The sequence below is a fragment of the Dermacentor albipictus genome, chromosome 6, assembly GCF_038994185.2.
Source record: "Dermacentor albipictus isolate Rhodes 1998 colony chromosome 6, USDA_Dalb.pri_finalv2, whole genome shotgun sequence".
Classification (NCBI taxonomy): Eukaryota; Metazoa; Arthropoda; class Arachnida; order Ixodida; family Ixodidae; genus Dermacentor; species Dermacentor albipictus.
Window position 1 is genome coordinate 111,182,936 of NC_091826.1, and position 23,757 is coordinate 111,206,692.

General features: G+C 46.5%; 1 long non-coding RNA gene across 2 annotated transcripts in view; it reads right to left on the reverse strand.

The window, feature by feature from the left end:
* LOC135913291 (uncharacterized) overlaps nt 1–19,114 on the reverse strand; it is a 107,555-nt gene extending 88,441 nt beyond the window's left edge. The window contains exons 1-2 of one of the 2 annotated variants that reach the window (XR_010567953.1): nt 18,806–19,114; nt 13,265–13,347 (exon numbers count right to left, since the gene is read on the reverse strand). This is a non-coding gene — a long non-coding RNA (uncharacterized lncRNA). Of the gene's footprint in view, nt 1–11,222; nt 11,293–13,264; nt 13,348–18,805 lie in introns of those variants that run through there. The other variant, XR_010567954.1, reaches the window with a different exon arrangement.
* Between the last annotated feature and the right edge of the window lie 4,643 nt (nt 19,115–23,757).

The following is a 23,757-nucleotide window of genomic DNA, read 5'->3' on the forward strand; positions in this document are numbered from 1 at the left end:
GCAACCCCACCAGACGGCTCCGGCACAACGTTGTCTCTCGGGCCTTGATTTTCTTCCGTTCGTTGGCCACTCGCTGTTTCTTCCGGAGCTTCTCGTCGTCGTACTTGGTCCCAATGTCTTCATTGAATCCCCTGCTGTGTGCCTACTATGAACATTGTTACTCATTGGGGTACCTCACTGTAGCAGGTATCCATCTCGATCTCGTCCAACTTCGTGCCCACACTCTTTGACCCTACTGCCATTTTGTGGACTCGTATTCTGCGCCTTTGTATCCGTTGCTTGCATGTTTGGTGTGATGCAGTCGATCTTCGTCCTCATTTGGTACTTAAGTAGCAACTCTGCAGGAGACTGTCCTTCTTTTCCTTGGGTGCGACGGTAAGCGCACAGGAATCTGGCCAGCCGTGTCTAGTTTCGCCCGGGCTGTTTTCTTGAGTCCTTCTATGACTGTGCGAACCACCCTTTCTGCCACCCACCGTGGTTGCTCAGTGGCTATGGTGTTAGGCTGCTGAGCACGAGTTCGCGGCATTGAATCCCGGCCACGGCTGCCGCATTTCGATGGGGGTGAAATGCGAAAACACCAGTGTACTTAGATTTAGGTGCACATTAAAGAACCCCAGGTGGTCAAAATTTCCTGAGTCCCCCACTACGGCGTGCCTCATAATCAGAAAGTGGTTTTGGCACGTAAAACCCCATAATTTTTTTTTACCCTTTCTGCCATGACATTGGACCGTGGATGGTATGCAGCCGTGGTGAGATGATGTATGTGATTCTGACGCACGAAGTCCCCGAAAAAAACACTTGTAAACTGTGGCCCAATGTTGGTTACTATGGTTTTGGGAAGACCGAACCTAGCAGAGATGACTCGTAGAGCGTCCATGGGGGTTTATGACATGACTGTCTTCATAGGGAGCGCTTCGATTAACTTAGTTGCTACATCTACCACGACTAATATCATGTGCCCCTCCAGTGGTCCGGCTAAATCTAGATGCAGGCGGTTCCACCTTTCATTGGTGACTGGCCGTGGTACGGGCGTATGCCGTGTAGGCATTGACGCGGCTTCCATACAGATTGAACATGCGCGTACCAGGCGTTCGATTTCAGCGTCCATAATTGGGAACCAAAATAGCGGTCTGGCTGTCTTCTTCATAGCAGCCATCCCTGAGTGACTTTCGTGTACCACATTCAAGACTGGTCTGATGGCAGCTGCGGGGATGACAATACGGGTGTCCCCAGGAAATGAACTCTTGCGTAAGCGTCAGTTCCCGTCCTTTGTTAAAGTAGGGTCGGTACCACTCTTGATACTCCGCTAAGACGTTCGGCCAACCTTTAACAATCCACTGTCTGACTTGCTGCAATATAGCATTTGAGTCCGTCAGCTGTACTAGTTCTTGTGCTGTTATGGCTTTGTTTGCTAAAGATTCAGTGTACAGTACATACGCGGGCGTTTCTTCACGGTACTTGGCGTCTTCGCTGGTCGGAAGTGGCAGCCGACTCACTGCATCAGCATTCGTGTTGTCCACACCCTTTCGGTAATTTGAGGTACGCTCATAATTGTCCAGCATGAGGGCCCATCTTTATATCCTGGCTGCTGCCATGGGCGGAATGGCTTTGTTCGGAGTGAGACACCTGTGAGTGGGTTATGATCAGTCACCAAGACAACTTGTTTCCGTGCAAACTCTTTAAACCGGGTCACCCAGAAACCAGTGCCAAAGTTTCCTTTTCCAGCTGCGAGTAGTTTCGTTCTGCTTGGTTAAATGTTCTGGAACGGAACCCTATCGGGTAGTCGATTCCATTCATTCGATGGGAGATAACTGCACACACCCCTACTGCCGACGCATCGCAATCCAACCGCAATAGTTTTTTCGTGTCGATGTGGGCTAGAAACCTTGAAGTCTGGATGGATTCTCCTACGTGCTTGAAGGCTGTCTATTGTTCTGCCACTTCCATGTGCCTCCCTTCTTTAGAAGATCTTACAATGGAGCCAAGTGTGTAGACAAATTAGGCAAGAATTTGGCATATATAATTAATTAATCCCAGAAATGCCTTCAGTTCGGTCACCGAGGTAGGCGTAGGCGCCCTTGTGACAGCCGCTATATTGTCATCCTTGGGCTTGAGGCCAGAAGCATCTACGCAGTGACCCAGAAAGGTGACTTCCCTTTCGCGAAATTTACATTTGTTGCGGTTCTACCTACATATATTCTTTCGTTATCGTTGGAGTACTTGTCGCAACAATGTGATGTCGTTTTTCTTCTGCGCTACGATTATGCCATCGAGGTAAACTTGAACACCTGGAAGACCACTGAAGAGCAAGTCCATGCGTCTTTGAAAGATGGCTGGCGCTGAACTTACTCTAAGGGGGAATCTGTTGAAGCAGAATAGGCCCTTGCGTGTGTTTAGCACTGTTAATTCTTTAGCTTTGTCATCCAGCGGTAGTCGATTGCAGGCTTGTGTCAAGTCGGGGGGAGTGGGAGGGGTGAATAATTTGCCGCCGTTTAGTCGTGCGAAAATGTCTTCTAGCCGTGGTAGGCAGGGGCGTACTCAGGGGGGGGGGGATTATGGGGCTTCAGCCCCCCCCCCCCGAAATTTTTTGGTGCTGTGCTACACCACCGACCAAAGAACCCCCGGCGCCGGAAATCATTCTGAATTTTGTCTAGAAGGTATTTTTCACGCTCAATAAGACATTTCGGCGCGAAGATTGTGAACTCGGGTTGGATTTCGTGGCAACTCCCATGCACCTGGAGTCACATAACGCCAAGATCCCCATCCGAGCACAAAGTTTTAAGGACGCTTTGATGGCGAGCGGGCTCGTCACGGCATCTCGCAGAGGCTGTGATATCCACGGACCGCGTGTATTTCAATTCCGAAACTTTATGGGTATAAAGATCGCGTAAACGTTTGATGTGAAAGGTGCATTGACATATATTCATTTCCAAAATCGTGCTTTACATTTTCAATTCCGGAACTTTGTGAGTTAAATGTTCTTATAAACGTTTGATGTCCAAGCTGCATTGACTTTTCTAAAGTCGTACATCGGACCATACAATGAGACAAGCCAAAGCAACACATTATCAGACAAGTTGACAAAGCACACAGGGAGCTCCGATGAGACGAAGCGTTGTGATGGTACATTTGTGCCATCATGTCACAGAAAACAATATCAACATCCATGTCAAGCATCCATGTCAAAAGGCTAAAGCCACTAAAGGTATCTGTGTTCTTATTTTTTCTACTTTGACTTTCATTGGCGACGACACATTGAGCCTCTTCAGTTGTCTTGTTCTCGCTACCTGCGGGCTGCCAGAGCCAGCCAGGGCGCATGCGTTTTTCTCCTGTTGCCCTGACAACCACGCGGCGCACTTTGGAACACGTTCGTTTCTCTCTGCCCGAGTGGATTTTAGCCTCAGGGAGTTTTGGTCGCTTTCTGGCTAGCATGCGACAAAAAGAAGCAATGGTCGCTCGCCGCCACCATTGTGGGGACTCGACAGATTGCAACGCGTATGCTTGAGGGCATCACCATAATTTCGATGTTATCGCAACGTCTACAGAAAGTCTTTATCTCGCCAGTGCAGGATAACGAGCAGTATGAGTATGGATCGCTGTGGACCAAGCGTCTCAGGTTTTCTTCGATAATCTTTGGGCAGCTGCATTAGGTGCCCGAAGTAGGCATTCGATTGTGCCCAACATGCTTTCCTTTGCGTTTCTTCATTTCGATGCACCGCTCCACACACAAATAAAGACATTGTTGCGGCGCAGCGAGTTCTCGCATGGTGAAAGTTTTATTTTGTTACTTCTTTTGCGAAAAGTGACGGGCCACAGAACTCTTCAGTTGCCGGATACTCTCATTATACTATTGTGATAGCAATTATATGGGCATTCAAGGCGCACACCTGTAGTCGCCGTCATGTTCCGTATGAAGTCCAAGGGCGGTAACCTCGGCAGCGTGCTTCACATGCTGTATGTGCGAGTGAAAGTGCAGGGGGGAGGGGGGGGTGAGCCCACGATGGTGGGTAAGTCTTGTGTGCGCAACGGAGAAAAGCGGGGAGGAAGCGCGCCGCCTTCCATCGCGCGCGATGCATCGGGGGAGTGGAGGGAGGGTGGGCGGGCCTTAGGATTCTGTGATCTACAATCATGGAGTTTTACGTGCCAAAACCACTTTGATTATAAGGCACGCCGTAGTGAAGTACTCCGGAAATTTCGACCCCCTGGGGTTCTTTAACGTGAACCTCAATCTAAGTACACGGGTGTTTTCGCATTTCGCCCCATCGAAATGCGGCCGCCGTGGCCGGGATTCAATCCCGCGACATCGTGCTCAGCAGCCCAACACCATAGCCACTGAGCAACCACGCCAGTTGTTCTGTGATATATGAATCTGTGATTGCACAACATGTTTATTTGCCTTGTCTGACGCATTATACAGGGTGTTTTAGCTAACTTTAGCCAGAGTTTTAAAAAAATGCCGATGCGCTCTAAGACTACGCGACCAAATGCATGCTGCTCACTTTTATATGCAGTGTGTCACGCTATTTCTGTACTTTGTTTATTTGGATAATTAGTCAAGAGTAATTAGCTACCTTTTGAAGCAACGGAGCTAGGAAAAATTTCAAATTAGAAAGTTGCAAAGCGGTTTGCAAAATGTCCGAATAAACAGTTTCTGTCTTTCTATCTATTAAGTATCAGTGTTTCACAGTTTACTGCGGATGCCCGCGAAATACAAAAGAACACAACGTGACATGCCCGCTTGTGCTTCGTGATTGCACTGCTTCCAAGTGTTCTGCGCACAAACAGCCATAGGTGCGCTGCTGCTTAAAAAACGACTGGGCAATGACGCAAGCATTGGCTGTTTGATTTAGGTAGCAACCGTTATCGCTTGCGCTGCTTAAAGCGACTGACGGACGTGGTGGTAGTGGTAGTTGGTAGTTCCAGACGGCGACAAACAAACTAGCGTGCATCGGCTGTTAAAGCGCGAGCAATTTCGGGATGCCTTTTTCCAATGACGAAAAAACAGACATGATCCTTGTCTGAGGAGCTGCATGCGGACAGGGACGGCAAGCTGCAAGAATAGTTCGAACCTGGCACCCTGGTACGCGACCGAGCTCGATGAAAATATTTAACAGCTGCGAGTCGCTGAAGCAAGCAGGCAGCTTCACAAGAAAGAGGCCGAAAGCTTGACTCGTAAATAATGAGGTTCGCTCCAACTTTCTGTCTTTCATGGCGGCTAATCCACACGCTAGCACGCGCAGCGTGAGCACACAGCTCGGTGGATCCAACTCAAGTGCCTGGAGGATATTGAAAACAGCTGGACTGCACCCTCATCACCTGCAGTTGCATCAATGACTAGAGTCAAGGGATCTCCAAAAGAGACTCGACTTTGCGAATTGGATTTTGATTCAGGAGGAGCAGAATTCTGACTTTCTCACCAAGGTTTCTGGAGTGACGAGGCGAACTTTTCCCGAAACTGCCAAGTAAATATCCACAACGCACACTACTGGAGTGAGCAAAACCTCCACTGGCTAGGAATGTCCCTCCACCAACATCAGTGGTCTTTTAACGTTTGGTGCGGAATATATGGTAGCACAGTCATTGGCCCAGTGTCTTCGAGCAACACTCTGACCGGCAAATGGGAGATCCTCAAAGAGCAGGTTGAAGACTTCTGCTGCAATATGCCACTATAGCCCAGCTTGACGCAATGTGGTATCAGTACGACGGAGCCCCAGCCCACAGCCGCAGTCAAGCACGATCATGGCTTGATGTTACCTTCTCAGAGAAATGGATAGGGAGAAACGGGCCTGCCCTGTGGCCTGCAAGTTCACCCGACCTCAACCCTCTTGACTTTGGTGTTCGACTGCTGAGCACCAAGTCGCGGGATCGAATCCTGGCCACGGCGGCCACATTTCGATGGGGGCGAAATGCGAAAACACTCGTGTACTTAGGTTTAGGAGCACGTTAAAATCACCAGGTGGTCGAAATTTCCGCAGTCCTCTACTAAGGCGTGCCTCATAATCAGAAAGTGCAGCTTTCCGGTCACGAGCAGCTGTCATCACCGATAACTCCGGCTATCAACACGCCAGCGGAATGTGCGCTGCTGCCCCTCATCAATGAAACCGGCACGTGCTCACCTTGTACGCCATCTGGCGCCTACGCCATAGGAATCGACTGTGCAACCTCATCTGTGTCAGCGCTACCATGAAACATCTGGATGCTGGATTTCCTGTGGAAGCTCCCATCGGCACTGAGACTAGGGCTCCCACCAAGTATAAAGCTGCCGCGATTGACGATATCGCTCTGTGGGCTCGGTGGCTGTACCACAATGCAGACAACTAACCCGTTGCTCTTCGCCACGCAGGTTGGTAACAAGTATTCTCTTTTTGCAAAGAATGTAGCAATTATCTTCGGGTGCAGCTTCCGAGCCCCCGGTGCTGTGTCGCTATTGCTGTCGAGAGTTTTTGTGCCATTCGGTCCTTGCTTCTCTTGTCAGGAGACATCGAGTCTAACCCGGGCCTCGATAGTGCTGACATTGTACTAAAAGAGCTGCAAAAACTATCAGCCGGCCAAAAAGAAGTAATCACAGAAATGAAAGGTATTGAGAACCAACTACTGGCAACGAATAAGATGGTGCCCGATTTGAATGCCCGAGTGACAGTAGTCGAAAAACTTTACCAAAGCGTCATCCCGTTGCGAAATGAAATCGAAGCCGTAAAAGCAGAAACTACTAAAATTACTGACCTGGCCACTTGCTTGGAACGGCGTATGGATGACGCTGAAAACCGATCACGTAGCAATAACCTATCTTTTATGGTGTTCCTGATACTAATCCCTCGGAAACATTCGTCCAGTCTGAAAAAGCCGTAACCCAGCTGCGCTCTCAGCCCCTTAACATTAACATAGATACAAAAGAAATTGAACGAGCACATCGTCTCGGCAGGCATACCACTCGGCGCCATCGCCCTATAATTGTTAAATTTACGTACTTTAAGAGAAAAGAGACTGTCCTATAAAAAGTTCAAAGGCACTGAACACAGTGTCGGCGAAAATTTTTCTAAGGCTGTACAGAACGCCCGCAGGCACCTTGTTGTTTTGCGAAAGCAAAATCTGCTCGCTTTTCATTGCGTTACAAAACATTGCACATAGGTAGATATTTGACGAAACATCACAGACCGTCAAAGAAATAGCATAGCAATCACATTATCCCACGAATATAAGAACTCACCCGCCCATCCCACGTAATAACCTGTCTTCTTCAGTAATTTTCACGAAATATGCAGCTTTCTGCCAAAGCGTGAACACGTATCAAATCTTATGTCATCATCTGCCAGTAACTTACTGATACTAACAGAAACGTGGCTTACAAAAGAAATCATTGACGGAGAAGTCCTGGCCGATCTTTCCAACTTCGACGTTTATCGATGCGATCGGAGAGACGCACGTGGCGGAGGTGTTCTAATTGCCGTGAATCAACAATTGCCGTGCACACGAGTTAACATTGACAGCCACTTGGAAACACTGTGGTTAAAATGTCATGTTCCCCACAAACAGTACTGCTAGGTGTCTGTTATCGACCCCCTCACCATCAACCGGACTTTTCTAGTCTCTTAAACAACATATTAGATGAAATTAGTTCACAGCATCCCAATGCTATTATTCTGCTTTTTGGAGACTTAAATTTTCCCTACATTAACTGGCACAATGGCACTGCTTTACTAACAAATCAAACTGAAGCGAGCGACTTTATAGAAGTGTGTTTAAATTAAAATTTAACACAGCTAGTACTGGAGCCAACCCGTGTGTCGGGGACATCTGCCAATATTTTAGATCGTATACTAACCAGTCATCCTGAAAGCTTAACATCCCTTATATATCTTCGTGAGATTAGTGATCACAAAGTTATTCATGCTGCCTTCACTTTCGCTCCCCCACCACGCGACATGCACGAGAAGACAATTTGTTTATATGACAAAGGTAACTATGAGGCTATAGATACTGACTTCGCATGGGCGTCTGCTTCAGCAGGCGTTTGGTGCGTTGCGACACCACGTACCCGAGCACACGAGGGTTGGACCCTCTCGCTTGTAGCCGTGCGCGGCTTAGCCGTGTTTGGAGAAAGGGGGATTACGAGGGTTGAGTCGAGGCCGGGTGTTCGGACCTTTAAGCCCCCCCCCCCCCCCCCCGGCGGAGCCAACACACCTCTTTTGGCCACTGCTTCACACAGACGGCACCTCCAGACTGACCACCCTGGAGGAAATCGGCAGTCGCCTTTTCCTGTCCTCCTCTCCAATCTTCGTCTTTCTCTCCCACTTTTCCATCTTTCCTGTCTTCTCCTCACTTCTCCTCACTTCCTAGTTTCCCGGCGGCAAGGTTTAACCATGCGTGGCTAGCCAGCCTTGGTTATGCTGTATTTGGTTATAGCAGCGAAATACGGCTGGCGTTGGCAGGGTTTCTCTTACAGGAACTTCTGTCACATCCCCCTGTTGGGCTCCATGGTGCGTGGTTGGCATCGCGGCCGAACACCCAACTATACTTATCGAAAATTCTTTTCCTGAACTACCTGATCAACCTCAGATACGAGGGCGCACCGAAGATGTCTTTCAGTTTTTCGGACGACATGTCCACAACTTCCCTCGATTCCACGTCATTCACTTATAAAAACCAGACAAACTAGTGCGAGCCATTTCACCATTCCTTGTTTCCAAGTCTTTGACTGAAGTTTTTGGTACAGGATATGTCAAGCGGTGATCTCCTTTTGGAGCTCCAAGATCAGAAGCAGTATGAGAAACTGCCGAAAATTATGTCATTTGGGGAGACCCAAGTAACAGTTACCGCACACCGTCCTATGAACACCACCCGCGGCGTTGTCTCGGACGATGACTTGCTAGAGCTCACAGAAGCTGAACTCTTGGAGGGTTTCAGTGAACAGAGGGTCATAAATGTTAAACGAATTAAGATGAGGCGAGATGGTAAAGAGATCAAGACGAAGCACCTGATACTCGTCTTCGGCTCAAGTGACCTTCCCGAGTCCATCGAGGCCGGTTATATCAAACTTCGTGTTAGGCCATACGTGCCCAATCCCCTTAGATGCTTTAGGTGCCAAAGGTTCAGCCGCAGTTCACCAAACTGTCGAGGCCGGCTGACATGTGTCAAGTGCTGTAACAATGAACATTCCTCTGAAACATGCCAAAACCCTCCACATTGTGCCAACTGTGATGGCGAGCATGCCACATACTCGCGGTCCAGCCCGTCTTGGAAAAGAGGAAAAGAAATTGTGACAATCAAAGTCAAAGAAAACATATCTTTCAAGGAGGCACGTAGGCGGGTGTCATACCTGTCTAAGAGCAGCTTTGCCGATGTGGCGCGTCAAGGGGCAGCGTCACAACGGCCTCCGGTGGCTGTCCAACCCAGAAGCAGTGAGTCGGCAGTTACGCCATATGCCCCCGTGGCGGTTGCAGCTAGCGCTGCTCCGTCAACCCAGCAGAAGGGACCATCGACCCGGAAGGTGGGCGCAGCCAAGGCTGTCTCAACCTCCCCGGCCCCTTCCAGCGCTGGCAACAGCCGGCGCAACCAAATCCTTCAGGGAGCCCCATCGACCTCCGGGCTGGTAGGCGCAGGGCTCTTGCCCTTCGAGGGAAGTATTCTCTCTGGTAACTTCGCGCTCGCAAGAGCGCGTGTCCGGCGCCTCACAAGAGCCAATGGACGCAACACCTATCCTCAAGGCGCACCAAGCGCCTCAGGAGCAGCGAGGCTCCCTCGAACGCTCCAGAAAAAGCAAAACCCCCGTTACAGGGCCTCAAAAGAGCTCTGTAATATAAGTCGTCACTTCCGTTTCCGTACACACAGCACCAAATTACTTTACATATGGATACGCAAATCCTTCAATGGTATGTCAGAGGTCTTCTTAAAAACCTTGATGATGTGCAAGAACTTATCCGCAAACACAATCTAAAAGTGCTGTGTTTACAAGAAACACACCTAAAATCAATACACAAAAACTTTTTCCGACAGTATATAACGTTTCGCAAAGATCACGAGGATGCTCTCGCACCATCGGGCGGTGTTGCCATTTTTATCCATAAAAGCATTGCGTGTCAACTTTTACAGATACGAACGGCCCTTGAAGCAATGGCGGTTCGAGTTGTTCTTCTAAACAAACTGATCACTATTTGCTCGCTTTACATACCTCCATATTACAAATTAAATAAACATGAATTTCAGTCCTTTATAGATCAATTCCTAGAACCTTATGTTGTTCTTGGCGATTTCAATGCGCACAGCTGCCTGTGGGGCGACTCTCGTATAGATGCGCGAGGTCGTCTTGTTGAACAGTTCCTTTGCTTTTCTGATGCCTGCCTTCTGAATAAGAAGGAACCCACGTATTACTGTATTGCAAACAGAACATTTTCGTCAATTCACCTCAGCATAGTTTCTCCGTTTATACTGCCTGAACTTGAATGGGAAGTTACCAGCAATCCTTACGCGGGCGACCACTTCCCCCTACTGCTAAGAGCATCTAAAGAAAACGAATATCATCCACAGGCTCCTAGGTGGAAGATAGATACAGCCTATTGGGGGAAATTTCGAACTCTTACGACTATCTCATGGGCTGACATGTCTTCGTTAGGAATTGATGCTGCTGTTGAGTATTTTACAGCCTTCATAACAGATGCCGCATCTAAATGCATATCAGAAGTAAAAGGCTTGGCATGCAAACGGCGTGTCCCGTGGTGGAACGACGAATGTAGGTCGCTCGCAGGAAACAGAACAAAGCGTGGGGGTTGCTACGCGCGCCTCCCTCTGCAGAGAATCTTATCAACCTTAAGAAAGTAAAGTCCCAAGGGGAAGAACCCGCCGACAAGCCAGAAAAGAGAGTTGGCAAAAGTTTTTATCGAGTATCAACTCGTATACAGATAAAGCCAGTCTGAAACAAGGCTAATAGGATAAGAGGGTGACAAACATATTCACTCCCTTTGGTAAACACACAATGCGATACCCTGCAAGACCAGGCAGACTCACTCGGGAAACACTTTGAGAGCGTGTCAAGTTCAACAAATTATTCACAATCCTTTCTCAAATACAAACAAACAGAAGAATGTAAGCCAGTCATCAGATAATGTCGACAGAATGAACAAACAACCGTCCTTTAAGTATTGCCGAGTTGAAAGTTGATTTGAACGCATGCAAGATCTCTGCACCGGGATCTGACAGAATCATGTATGAAATGATCAAAAACTTACCCAATGACACCCAAGTTACACTACTTGCACTTTTCAACACTACTTGGGCTGCAGAATACCTTCCAACCACATGGAAAGAAGCCATTGTGGTCCCTGTTCTGAAACAAGGCAAAGACCCTTCCTCAGTGGCAAGTTAATAGCCCTCATAAGTTGCCTTTGTAATTTATTTGAAAAAAATATGATTAATCGGGGACTAATTCATTTCCTTGGACTGAGAACAACTGATCATCTTGTACGTATTGAAGCAAACATCCGTGACGCATTTGTTCACAAAGTTTTTCCTAACCATATTCGTCGATATGGAGAAGGCGTACGACACAACATGGCGCTACGGAATCTTGAGAGACTTGTCAGGAATGGGAATTCATGGTAATATGCTAAACCTATTAGAAAGCTATTTGTCCAATCGTACCTTCCGGGTAAAAGTCGGCAAAGTACTGTCACGTCCTTTTACACAAGAAACTGGTGTACGCCAGGGAGGCGTGCTCAGCTGCACGCTCTTTATCGTGAAGATGAGCACGCTGCGTGCTTCATTACCACCGGCCATTTTTTATTCTGTCTATGTAGATGACATTCAAATAGCTTTCAAATCCTGTAACTTCGCAGTGTGCGAGAGACAGGTACAGCATGCCTTGAACAAAGTATCAAAATGGGCAGAGACAAATGGATTTAAAATCAATCCTAACAAAAGTTCTTGCGTTATTTTTACAAGAAAAAGAGGCCTGGTCCCGGATCCTTGCATAGAACTGTGTGGACAACAAATACCTACCAACAAAGACCACAAATTCCTAGGTATTATTCTTGACTATAGACTCACTTTCATTCCACACATTAAATATTTGAAAGAAAAATGTCTAAAAACAATGAACTTAATCAAACTTCTATCCCAGCCTACATGGGGTAGTGACAGGAAGTGTTTAATGAATCTATACAAAAGCCTAATTCGGTGTCGATTAGATTATGGCGCTGCAGTATATAACTCTGCCAGCCCGAGCGCGCTAAAGATGCTAGATCCTGTTCACCATCTAGGTATCCGCTTAGCCACTGGCGCTTTCAGAACAAGCCCGATTGAAAGCTTGTACGCGGATTCAAATGAATGGTCACTCCATCTACAGAGAACTTACATCAGCCTTACATATTTCCTGAAAATACACTCCAATCATCAACATCCATGTTTGAGCACCGTTGACGATATGACGTGTACTACACTTTTCCATAATCGTCCCTCTGTAAGACAGCCTTTCTCGCTTCGTGTGAGGGAGCTTGGCGATGAAATGCACGTCCCACACCTCAAGCTTCGCCTAATGCATCAAACCAAGTTGTTACCACCTTGGGAGTGGCAGGTCGTAGAATGTAACATTTCCTTTTTAGAAGTAACAAACCACGCACCAGAGATCGAAATCCGAACGCATTTCCTTGAACTCCAGCACAAGCACTCCTGCGCAGAGTTCTACACAGACACTTCGAAGTCAAATGCTGGGGTGTCCTATGCTGCTGTCGGCCCATCCTTCTTAGAATCCGGGACACAAGTATTTTTACGGCTGAGGCCTACGCAATACTGTCTGCTGTGAAGTATATAAGAAAATCAAAACTTCAAAAATCAGCTTTATATACAGACTCCCTAAGCGTCGTGAAGGCCTTGATGTTACTCTAAACACACAAAAAAACAGTACTTAAGGAACAATGAACTCTACTCCGTCTTGTGTAAAGCATACATATAAGCAGCATATCACTATATGCTGGATGCCTGGCCATAGAAGCATCGAGGGTAACGTTCTGGCGGACGAGATGGCCAAGTCAATCACATCGCAAGCTGTTAACCCTACCGCTGAGGTGCCTGTCACACATTTGAGGCCTTTCTTGCGAAGGAGGCTGCGAGACCACTGGCAACGCACGAGGGACGCGGAAACAGATAATAAGCTCCACCTGATAAAGCCACAGTTAGGATTCTGGACCTCTACTACAATATCGCACCGAACAGATGTCCTATTCTGTCGTCTCAGAATAGGACACACATTTGGCACCCATAATTTTCTACTCACCGGAAGTGAGCCTCCAACCTGCGGTAGATGCGGGGAGAGGCTGACCGTACTCCACGTCCTACTGGGGTGTCGGGAAGCCGAATCTGAGAGAGAGACATTTTTCCTTAGCATACCGGCAGCACATTCCACTTCATCCTGCAATGATTCTCGGTCTAGAACCGCTGTTTAATACAGACACAGTCCTAGGTTTCCTCAGAGATGTGGTCTTGCATGTTATTAGTCCCATTCATTCGTAGCGCTACCTCTCTTTAGAGGATGCCGCTGGGATAGCTGTACTGTATAGGCCCTTGTGTTTCAAGGGCTGTGGTGAGACAGTTGTGCTGTCGCTAATTTTTGCATCTTACATTTTCTGCATATCATATCATTCTTCCGCAATTCAGTGTAAGGCTCATATTACTCGTCATTAGATATCGCCATAGTCCTATAGCACGTAGATTTTACACACTTTACAATGACTATTTTTAGGCCCCTTTACAGCCAAGTCACATCTTCTTCACAGAACTCATCATTCCACCGCGAAGTCACCAACCCTGTCTTGACGCTCTTTGGCCATACCTGCCCCTTGCGCCACTAAACAACACACATTCATTCATTCATTCATTGCTATAAATACTGAATTAAACGCATTGTTTTCTACATTTGCAGATGAATTTAATAACCATTCGATTCATGATAGCTGGCTGTTGTTTAAAAACAAACTATGTGAACTAAAGAACCAATTTATTCCCAGGATAACCATTCGATCCAACCATTAACACTCCTTAAGATCCTTAAATCTACTAGAAAATAAAAAAGCGCCTTTATCGCCACGCTAAAGTTAATGCAAGCTCAGTTGCGTGGGAGAAATATTACGCTGCCGAAGCTGCGTACATAATCGGAATTCGAGATGCCAAGCGAACCTTTTTTCCCAACCCAAACATTTTACCTACTAATCCAAGAAAATTCTGGCAGGTGATGAACCCCAAAGAAGCGCGTATCAATATTCTTACGAACGAGCTGGGTGAATCAGTGGCAGATTTAACCAGCGCTAATATGTTCAACAACGCGTTTTCTTCAGTCTTCACTAATGAAATGGACACACTTCCAACCCCGCCAACCACAAATATGCAATGCAACATGTCAGCCATCACATTCGCAGTACGTGGGCTTTTATCTGTGATAGAAAATATTAAGTTGTCTTTATCATCTGGCATCAACGACATTAACTCTAAGCTACTAAAAAACACGAAACATATTTCAGCAGAGTTTCTATATTATTTTCACTGTCGTTTTCCACAGGCACCATGCCAGACGAGTGGAAGATGGGGAAGGTTACTCCAGTCTACAAATCGGGCAACAAAAATTTTCTCCTGAATTACCGCCCCTTCTCATTGACAAGTGTTCCCTGCAAGATCGTGGAGCATGTAATCTACTCTCATATTATGAACTTTCTAGACGTTAACATCTTTCATCCTTCACAGCACGGGTTCCGCAGGGGCCGTTCTTGCGAGACCCAGCTTGCACTATTTCTTCATGATGTTCATGCTAACCTTGACCGTAACATACAAACAGACGCCATATTTTTGGATTATGCGAAAGCGTTTGACAAAATCGCTCATCAACGCATATTACTAAAGCTTTCTCGTTTGCATTTGCATCCTGATATCCTAAAATGGCTTGAGCAATTTTTAACTAACCGCACACAGTATGTCTCATTTAATAACCACGCTTCAAACATTACGCTCGTCATATCAGGCGTACCACATGGGTCCGTCCTTGGCCTCCTCCTTTTCTTAATTTACATTAACGACTCACCCTTGCATGTGTCCTGCCATATCCGTATGTTTGCCAATTACTGCATTATTTATCGTGCAGTCAATACCATCACTGACCAAATAACTCTTCAATCCGACCTTAACCGGATACAAGAATGGTGTGATGTTTGGCTGATGACACTCAACTCTAATAAATGCTAACTTGTCTCTTTTACCCGTCGTCATCACCCTCTTCGCTTTTCTAAGCGGATTTGTGACGTCCCCGTGAAATCAGTGGAATCCTACAAATACCTAGGTATCACCTTGACTAATGATCTAACCTGGAATGCGCATGTTACTAATGTTATTTCATCGGCTAAGACATTGGGATTTCTAAGACGTCACCTTCGCCTCGCTCCATTGCATGTAAAACTGTTAGCCTATAGATCATTGGCAAGAACGGAGCTCGAATACGCATCTGCCATCTGGGATCCGCGTCAAGGATGTCGCGCCAATGCCTTCGAGGCAGTTCAATATCGCGCCACCAGGTATATTCATTCCACATGCTCTTACAACGTCAGCATATCAACATTAAAAAAAGAGCCTTCCTTATCGCTTTTATCCCATCGTCGCCGCATTGCCACCCTTTCCCTCTTCCATAGGTTCTACTATTCGACGCTCAATCGACCACCATACATTGTTCCCCCAACGCGCCGGTCACGACGCATCGGCCATCTCCAGCAGGTAGCACAACCACGTTCACGCACAAATACATTTTCAGCCTCATTTTTCTACCGAGCATGTAAAAACTGAAATGGCCTTCCTCAAATCGCTGCCATCACCTGCTCTTCACAATTTGCTCAAGATATAACAGCTTTTTATTTACAGAATTGAATGCATTATAACACTTGTTTTTATATGTTGTATTCCTACCCCTTATGTAATACCCCTACTACGGGGTCTTTAAGGAAATAAAATGAAATGAAAGTAGGTTCGGCTAGTAAAACCCCATAATTTAACCCTCTTGACTTTTTGTTGGGCCTATATTAAGGATCACGTATACACGACGGAAACGACGACTCCAGAAGCCTTACAGGTGAATATAACTGAAGACTGCCACAGCATTTCACCGACGGTGCTCAAGGCAGCGAGAGCAAGCTTTCTCAGAAGATCCCAGTGTTGTATCGCTGCAAAAAGTGACCTCCTCGAACGCTTGCTGTGAAAGCGCATGAAAAAAAAACGCAAATTCAGTGAAAGACTATGTCTGGTCACTTAGGATACTCTTATTCTACCATTTTCAGCCTTCTGAAAACTGAGTTTCTTTTTATTTAGAAATGTTCAATTTGCTTACAGCTATCGCGAAATGACGTACTTGTTACTTCCGGCAGCACAAGCGATAACCACTGTGTCTGGTTAATGCTATAACAAACTTTCGCGAGGGGAGCACATCGCTGGCGTAAATGGCACAGCCAACGCCTACTTCACTGCCCTGTCGCCTTGTAAGCGGCAGCGCGCCTATGGATGTTTGTGTGCGGAACGTTGGGATCAGTGCAATCACGACGCACAAGCGGGCATGTCACTTGGTGTTATTTAATTCGCAGGCATCATCAGTAAGCTGAAATACACTAATACTTTATTGATATATAGAAAGACAGAAACTGTTTATTCGGGCGTTTTGCAAACCACTCTGCAATTTTCTAATTAGAACTTTTTTCGTAGCTCCTTTACTTCAGAAGTTGGTTTATTAATCTTGACTAAAATCTAATTGAGCAACATACAGAAAGTAGCGTCACACACTACATACAAAAGTGAGCTGCGGGCACTTGGTCGCGTCGTCTTAGAGTGCATCGGCATATTTTTAAACTCTGGCTATAGTTAGCTGAAACAGCCTGTATACAGTGATTTTTGCTTAGATCCGTAGATTTATTGGAAACTTATACGTATATTTAAATATCTTGTTGCGAGGTTTTGTGGATACATGCAGTGAACTTTGTTTCCAGAGACACTTCTTTGCTTTTTATCAAGTTTTATCTTCCCATTTGTGTATTCCATTGTACTTCGTATTTCTAATGTATATTTTGCTGAACTGCTGCTTTTTATATGTGATCTGTGTTGCGACTACAATTTCGATGCAATTACAATACACGACCGGTGACAGGTGCTCCTGCGCAGTACACTGGAACGAAGGACAGCGTCACTGAGATTTCCCCTGGCCGTTGCGTATGTACAAAAATGTAAACAAGGTTTTTGAATGACAAAGTTTCATTGAAATACTTGTCCTCAACTTGTTCATTTCACGGCCTTTACATTTATCATATAAGCGGTATGCACTGCTTTGCTGGGTTCGCACTGATATAGTTCTAAAGTTCGTGTGATATCTTATTTCTTTTTAAATAGACAAAAGACATGGAAGCATTGATATCCGTTATTTCTGGCACAATTTCTGGGACATAAGAATATATTCTTTTATGAAAAAATACATATTTTACTTGTCTTGACAGTGCGTAGCGTCCAAGAATTTCCAGTATCTTTGGCAATGGCAATGCAGTTATTACTCATGTATTTGATCCCGCAGCAAATTCTGTGAGGAGGCCGAGCTCCAACGTGAGCTTCCTGCACCCCCCCCCCTCCCGCGGAACGAAATTTCTGGCTAAGCCAGTGGTGGTAGGGGGTAGTGTTCTATAACTGTAGCTGCGTTCACAGTCAGACGGAAATCTCCCCGAACTCGGATGGATTAGGGACCCTGAAGGCAAATATCAAGTCAAGCTAAAGTGATAGATTAGTGCTCGCGAATCTCTAAGGCGTCAATATGATCGCAAACAGAGCCTTAATCATCGAGAAATTGAGGTAAATGCAGAACATGAATAAAGGCTCCCCCAAGACATTCAAGTACTTGCCTGATGACGAATGCACTCAGTTGAATTCTATCACTGGCACTCAACTACTCGTTACAAAAAACATCCCTTTATTGTATTATAGGGCGAAATAAAGTGCTACTTGTCCAGTTCTATTCTATTCTTTAGAAAAAACTCATTGAAATTACCCCGAGAACGACGCCGGTGGTCGAAAGGTTTTGTTTTCGCTTGACTCCGCGCCACCGACGCTTTCGCGTTTCAGCAGTTATCGCGTAGTGCTGCGCTGGTTTCGCTGCCTCGCGAAACTCGCAACAAACTGCGAGTAGCAGAAAATTCAGCTTCCATGTAATGTTGCGGCATGCCCGAACGGTCTACGCCACTTGACCAAAAAGCAGCTGCAGCGGCGAATCCACCGCTATGTCTTGACTTGGTGCCGCCGTCTGTCGGGCGCAGTTTTACTCACAGACGGCAGCAAAGGGTGGTGATGGTGTATGCAACGTCACCACTCCCCCCGGTCGGGTAGCGGAAGATTTGAATTTCGAAAAGAAATAAGGTATTCGGACCCTTCAGACGCAATTTTCTCATTAACTCTTTTTCTTGGCACGAAACGAGCGTTTCGAGGTTTCTGGGATGGTTCTGGAATGTAAATACAGTCTACGTCGACTTAGTATTTGCCTTTAGTGTCCCTTTAAATGGTGCGCCGATCTCGCCGACAAGAAACATCGGCGGTGGCGGCGGCGCGCCGATGTCTTGGCGCACGCCTCTATCCGAGACCGATCGGGCTCACCGCCTTGTTTTCCGCCCATATTTCGCCGGGCGGATTTTGTCAAATTTTTCCCGCTTCCGCCTGCTTCGAGATCAATTCGGAACATAGCCGAAGGAAGGGTGAATCTGAGCTACTGAGGGGAATCCGCTGGCGGCCTTGCCCTACGTGCAAAAACGCTTTCGCTTACCCTGGAAAACAGGCGGCGGTCAGCAGATGAAGCTGTCTCCTTCGCTTCCCTCTTGACCACAGCGGACGCGGGGCCACAGACTACCTGGTGGAACGCTGCCAGGCGCGTTGAAGAAGATGACGCCTCCTAAATTTACTTCGTCTTCCTTTGTTACTTGCACTATTTCCTAATATTTTTCTTCATGCCGATTAGCGGGCGTGCACGGAAATAAATCCCATTTCATGGCCGCACCATCTCACGATTCTTAAACGCGTTTCTTTTTCTCTCTTTTTCTACGAGAACGAGTGAATTTAGGTTGAATGCTTACGCCACCGCCACGACGTCACCATCTTACGCCGCACGCGTTCAAGAGGGGGGCATACAGAAAGAAATTCAACAAGAGGGGACACTCGACATAAACTAGCGACTGAAAACACGTTTCGCCTAGTGTTACTTTCATCCGTTAGTTGACGCGAGCATCGTCAAAAAGACTGAAGTACATTTCCAGACGTTTTATTTTATTTCTTTTTATTCTTTGCCGCTATATCGAAAAAGTTTTGCGAATAAATGAACTTATACTTCGCGACCTATTTTTCTTGCGTTAGCTAGAACAAAGCCTACAAAGTATTTACTAAGGTAATCGCAAATAGAATCCGGAACACCTTAGACTTCTGTCAACCAAAGGACCAGGCAGGATTTCGTAAAGGCTACTCAACAACTGACCATATTCACAATATCAGTCATGTGATAGAGAAATGTGTGGAATATAACCAACCCTTATATATAGGTTTCATTGATTAAGAGAAGGCGTTTGATTCAGTCAAAACCTCAGCAGTCATGGAGGTATTACGGAATCAGGGTATAGACGAGCCGTATGTAAAAATACTGAAAGATATCTATAGCGGCTCTACAGCGACCGTAGTCCTCCATAATGAAAGCAACAAAATCCCAATAAAGACAGGAGTCAGGAAGGGAGATACGATCCCTCCAATGCTATTCACAGCGTGCTTACAGGAGGTATTCAGATACCTGGATTGGGAAGAATTGGGGAGAAGAGTTAATGGAGAATAGCTTTTTAACTTGCGATTCGCTGATGACCTTGCTTAGTAAATCAGGGGACCAATTGCAATGCATGCTCACTGACCTGGAGAGACAAAGCAAGAAGGTGGGCATAAAAATTAATCTGCAGAAAACTAAATTAATGTTCAACAGTCTCTGTAGAGATCTACTTAGAGCAAGTAGTACATATACTTAGAACAAGTAGTGACCGCGGATCCGGATCATGAGACTGAAATAATCAGAAGAATAAGAATGGGCTGGGGTGCGTTTGGCAGGCATTCTCAGATCACGAACAAATGGCTGTCATTATCCCTCAAGAGAAAAGTGTATAACATCTGTGCCTTACCAGTACTCACGTACGGGGCAGAAATCTGGAGGCTTACGAAAAGGGTTCAACTTAAATTGAGGACGACGCAACGAGCTATGGAAAGAAGAATTATGGGTGTGACGTTAGGGGATAAGAAAAGAGCAGATTGGGTGAGGGAACAAACACGAGTTAATGACATCTTAGTTGAAATAAAAAAAACGAAATGGGCATGGGCAGGACGTGTAATGACGAGGGAAGATAACCGATGCTCATTAAGGGTTACGGACTGGATTCAAAGGGAAGGGAAGCGTAGCAGGGGGCGGCAGAAAGTTAGGTGGGTGGGTGAGATTAAGAAGTTTGCAGTGACTACATGGCCCCATCAGTACATGACCGGGTTAGTTGGAGAAGTATGGGAGAGGCCTCTGCCCTGCAGTAGGCGTAACCAGGCTGATGATGATGATGACCTAGCAACAAGCTAGCGGCCCGCCAGACGCGCCATATGATGCGTCATGCACCAGACGTGCCGCCAAAGCGAGCGAGGACGGCTGCGCCTGTGAAGTTCGCCTATCCGGCGACCGGTCTCTTTTGTATGTAGCCTGTTTGTTGGTCTCCCAGCGTTTTCTTGCCTTCCTTTTGCATTTCGACAAGGCACCATTGCACTATTGGACTATGGCAAGGTGAGAAATCTTGTTTGACAGTCTGCGACACATTTCAAGCAAATTTAGGTTTACGGCACAAAACCGGGTCTAGTGACGCAGTTAGCGAAAAACAGCTCGGCCGGCCTGGCTGTAGTAGCTTTGACGGGGCGGCTGGATGCGGGACCTACGGCGTGAGGCCTAACGGCCCGGGGCGGAGCGCCGCAAAACAAGAGCCGGACTGCTCGAGTCGGGAGTATGGAGCAGCATAGCTGGAAACACGTCTGTAGTCTTATGTGGAGTAAACCTGTAAATTTCCAAGTATTCTAAGACCGCAAACCTGAGGTCTCGCTGTTCAAAAATAGCAATCTGTATGAACTCTTTGGGGACACGGTTAAATCTTTCTACCTGGCCATTGGCCTATGGGTAGTAAAGATAAGACAAGAAATGCTTAATGCCTCTCTCCTTCGGGAAGTTCTGGAACTCTATAGAAACAAATTGTGGTCTATTGTCGGACACTTAACATCGGGAAATCCTTCTCTACTGAATATGGAGATAAGACTGCGCATGATGGTTTCGGATGTGACTGAAGGCATAAACGCAACTTGGGGCCATTTGGAAGGATAGTCAATAATGACTAAAGCAAAACGTGCATGCTGTGGAGCACGATCAAGAGGTGCTGTTATGTCTATAGCTCATTTTTTTCATGCTTTATGGCCATTCCACAGGTTGTAATGGAGCAAAAGACGGTTTGGCAGATTCATCTGCTCTTTGACACACAGAGCAGTTTCCGACCAGTTCCTCAACTGTGAGGCCACCAGTAGATGACTCTCAGTCTGAGCTTTGTTTTCGTGATGCCTAAATGACCCTCATGAGCAATGGACAGTAGTTTCTGACGCAAGGAAACAGGAGGAACGACACGTTCACCTCGGAGAAGCAGATTATCCACGTAGGACAATTGGGACTGTACGGCAGCATAGGCCTATAATTCTGGCGGAAGATCCGCAGCATTTCTCCATCCTCTTACTATTCTTTTTTTTCTTGTATCGCTTGGCAAACTGGATCTGTCTGTGTAGCTGCTTGGAACTCTTCCTTTGTAATACATGATCTAGTGCTTGTTCAGATTCGGGAGGAAAACATAAGCGCGACAATGCGTCCGCAATGTCATTTTGGTCACTTTTACAGTACTCAATGTTGAAATTGTAATATAGTAACTTTGTACTCCACCTTGAAATTCTTAATGGACGCTGCCCAGAACCCTTTGAAGACAGTAATATGTGACAAGAGCTTGGTGATCAGTTCGCAATGTCAACTGCCTACCCTACAAGTAAATGTGCACGTGTTCACACGCAAACAGACATGTCAGTGCTTCCTGTTCGCCTAGGGAGTACCGTGGTTCTGCGGAAGATAACATTCTAGATGTAAGAGCCACTGTAGTGAGCACATTTCCGCATTTCTGCTGTAGGACGGCTCCTATGCCAACGTCAGAAGCATCAACCGTCACAATAGGAAGATGCGGTTGAAACATCCGCACCACCAGGCGTAATGCAAGCGCGGTTTTATCTTTCTGAAAGCTGTATTCAGTATCCCGATCCCAGACAAAGGCTTGTCCTTGCTGTACGAGTTTCCTCAACGATTTCACTAGGATAAATTTAGCGTAATAATTTCCTTTAAGGCCCTGAAATGAATGTAGAACGTTTTTGTCCTTAGGCTGTGGTGCCTCCACGATTGCCTGGATTTTTCTATCCATCGGCGAAATACCGTTTGCGGAACTTTTATGTCCTACGAAAGTTAATTCTGGGACACTGAATAAACACTTGTGGTTAAGTTGCATGCCTGCATTACTTATTCTGGACAGGACAGTTTGCAAGTATCTATCGTGGTCACGTTGAGTGTGACCCCACACAAGAACATCATCAAGGTAGCACAAGGTGCCTAGACAATTTTTTTAAACAGAAGACATTATTTGCTTAAAAGCGGACGGCGCAGAGGCCAATCCGAAACACACACGCTTATAGCGAAAGAGACTGTCGTGAGTGATCAATTTAGTAAGCTCACGGCTTTTCTCGGACAACAAAACCTGATAACAAGAGGACAGTACGTTCAACTTACTGAAGACAGTAGCATCAGCGAGTCGATGCAACAGTTCGTCAGCCCTCGGTAGTGGAAAGGCGTCGATGACGATAGCCTTGTTGAGTTGTCTAGGATCGACGCACAGTCGAATGGAATTGTCTTTCTTCCGAACCACGTCGAGCGGAGAAATCCACTCGAACGCTGAGACTCGTTCGATGATATCAGCTACCAGCCGTAGCAGTTCGGCGGAGACTTGCTCACGGTGAACCAAGGGCAGAGGACGCACTTTCGCTGAGACTGGCTGTACTGAAGGCCGAAGACCTACCTTGTGGATGAAGCCCTTTACAAGTCCAAACTATCCTGAGAACAGTTGGGCGAAGCGGTAGAGACGAAAGCTGAACGCTTGGGTCAGCTGGAACTCCTGACACTTGTTGACATGTGAGCGAAGACCCTTCAATGTCAATGCCCAACGCTTGAATGGCGTCCAAGCCCAGAAGAGAAGTGCCTTGGTTCGTGACGTGAAATGTCACTACTGCAGCCTTGTTGCGGTACTTGACGAGCACGGAGAAATGTCCTGAATGCCAAATTTCGTGCTCCAAATTCTTGAGTCGAAGACTCGAAGGAGATAAGGGGAAAACCTTGACATGTTCGTACAGGGAGCTGTTCATCAGCGACACCGTAGCTCCTGTATCTACGAGCAACTTCGCCGACTTCGTCGTGCAAATTATATTTACAAGACTTCGTCGTGTAAATTATTGCCGGACGGGAATTCGGCGCTTCCATTATAAGCACATACGGGACTGTAGTGGCTGATTCTGTATCGGTGGTAGCGGAAACAAACTGCGCTCGAGCATGGGACTGTCGGTGCGTTCGGTTCCTCGAACGGCAAACTGTAGCGT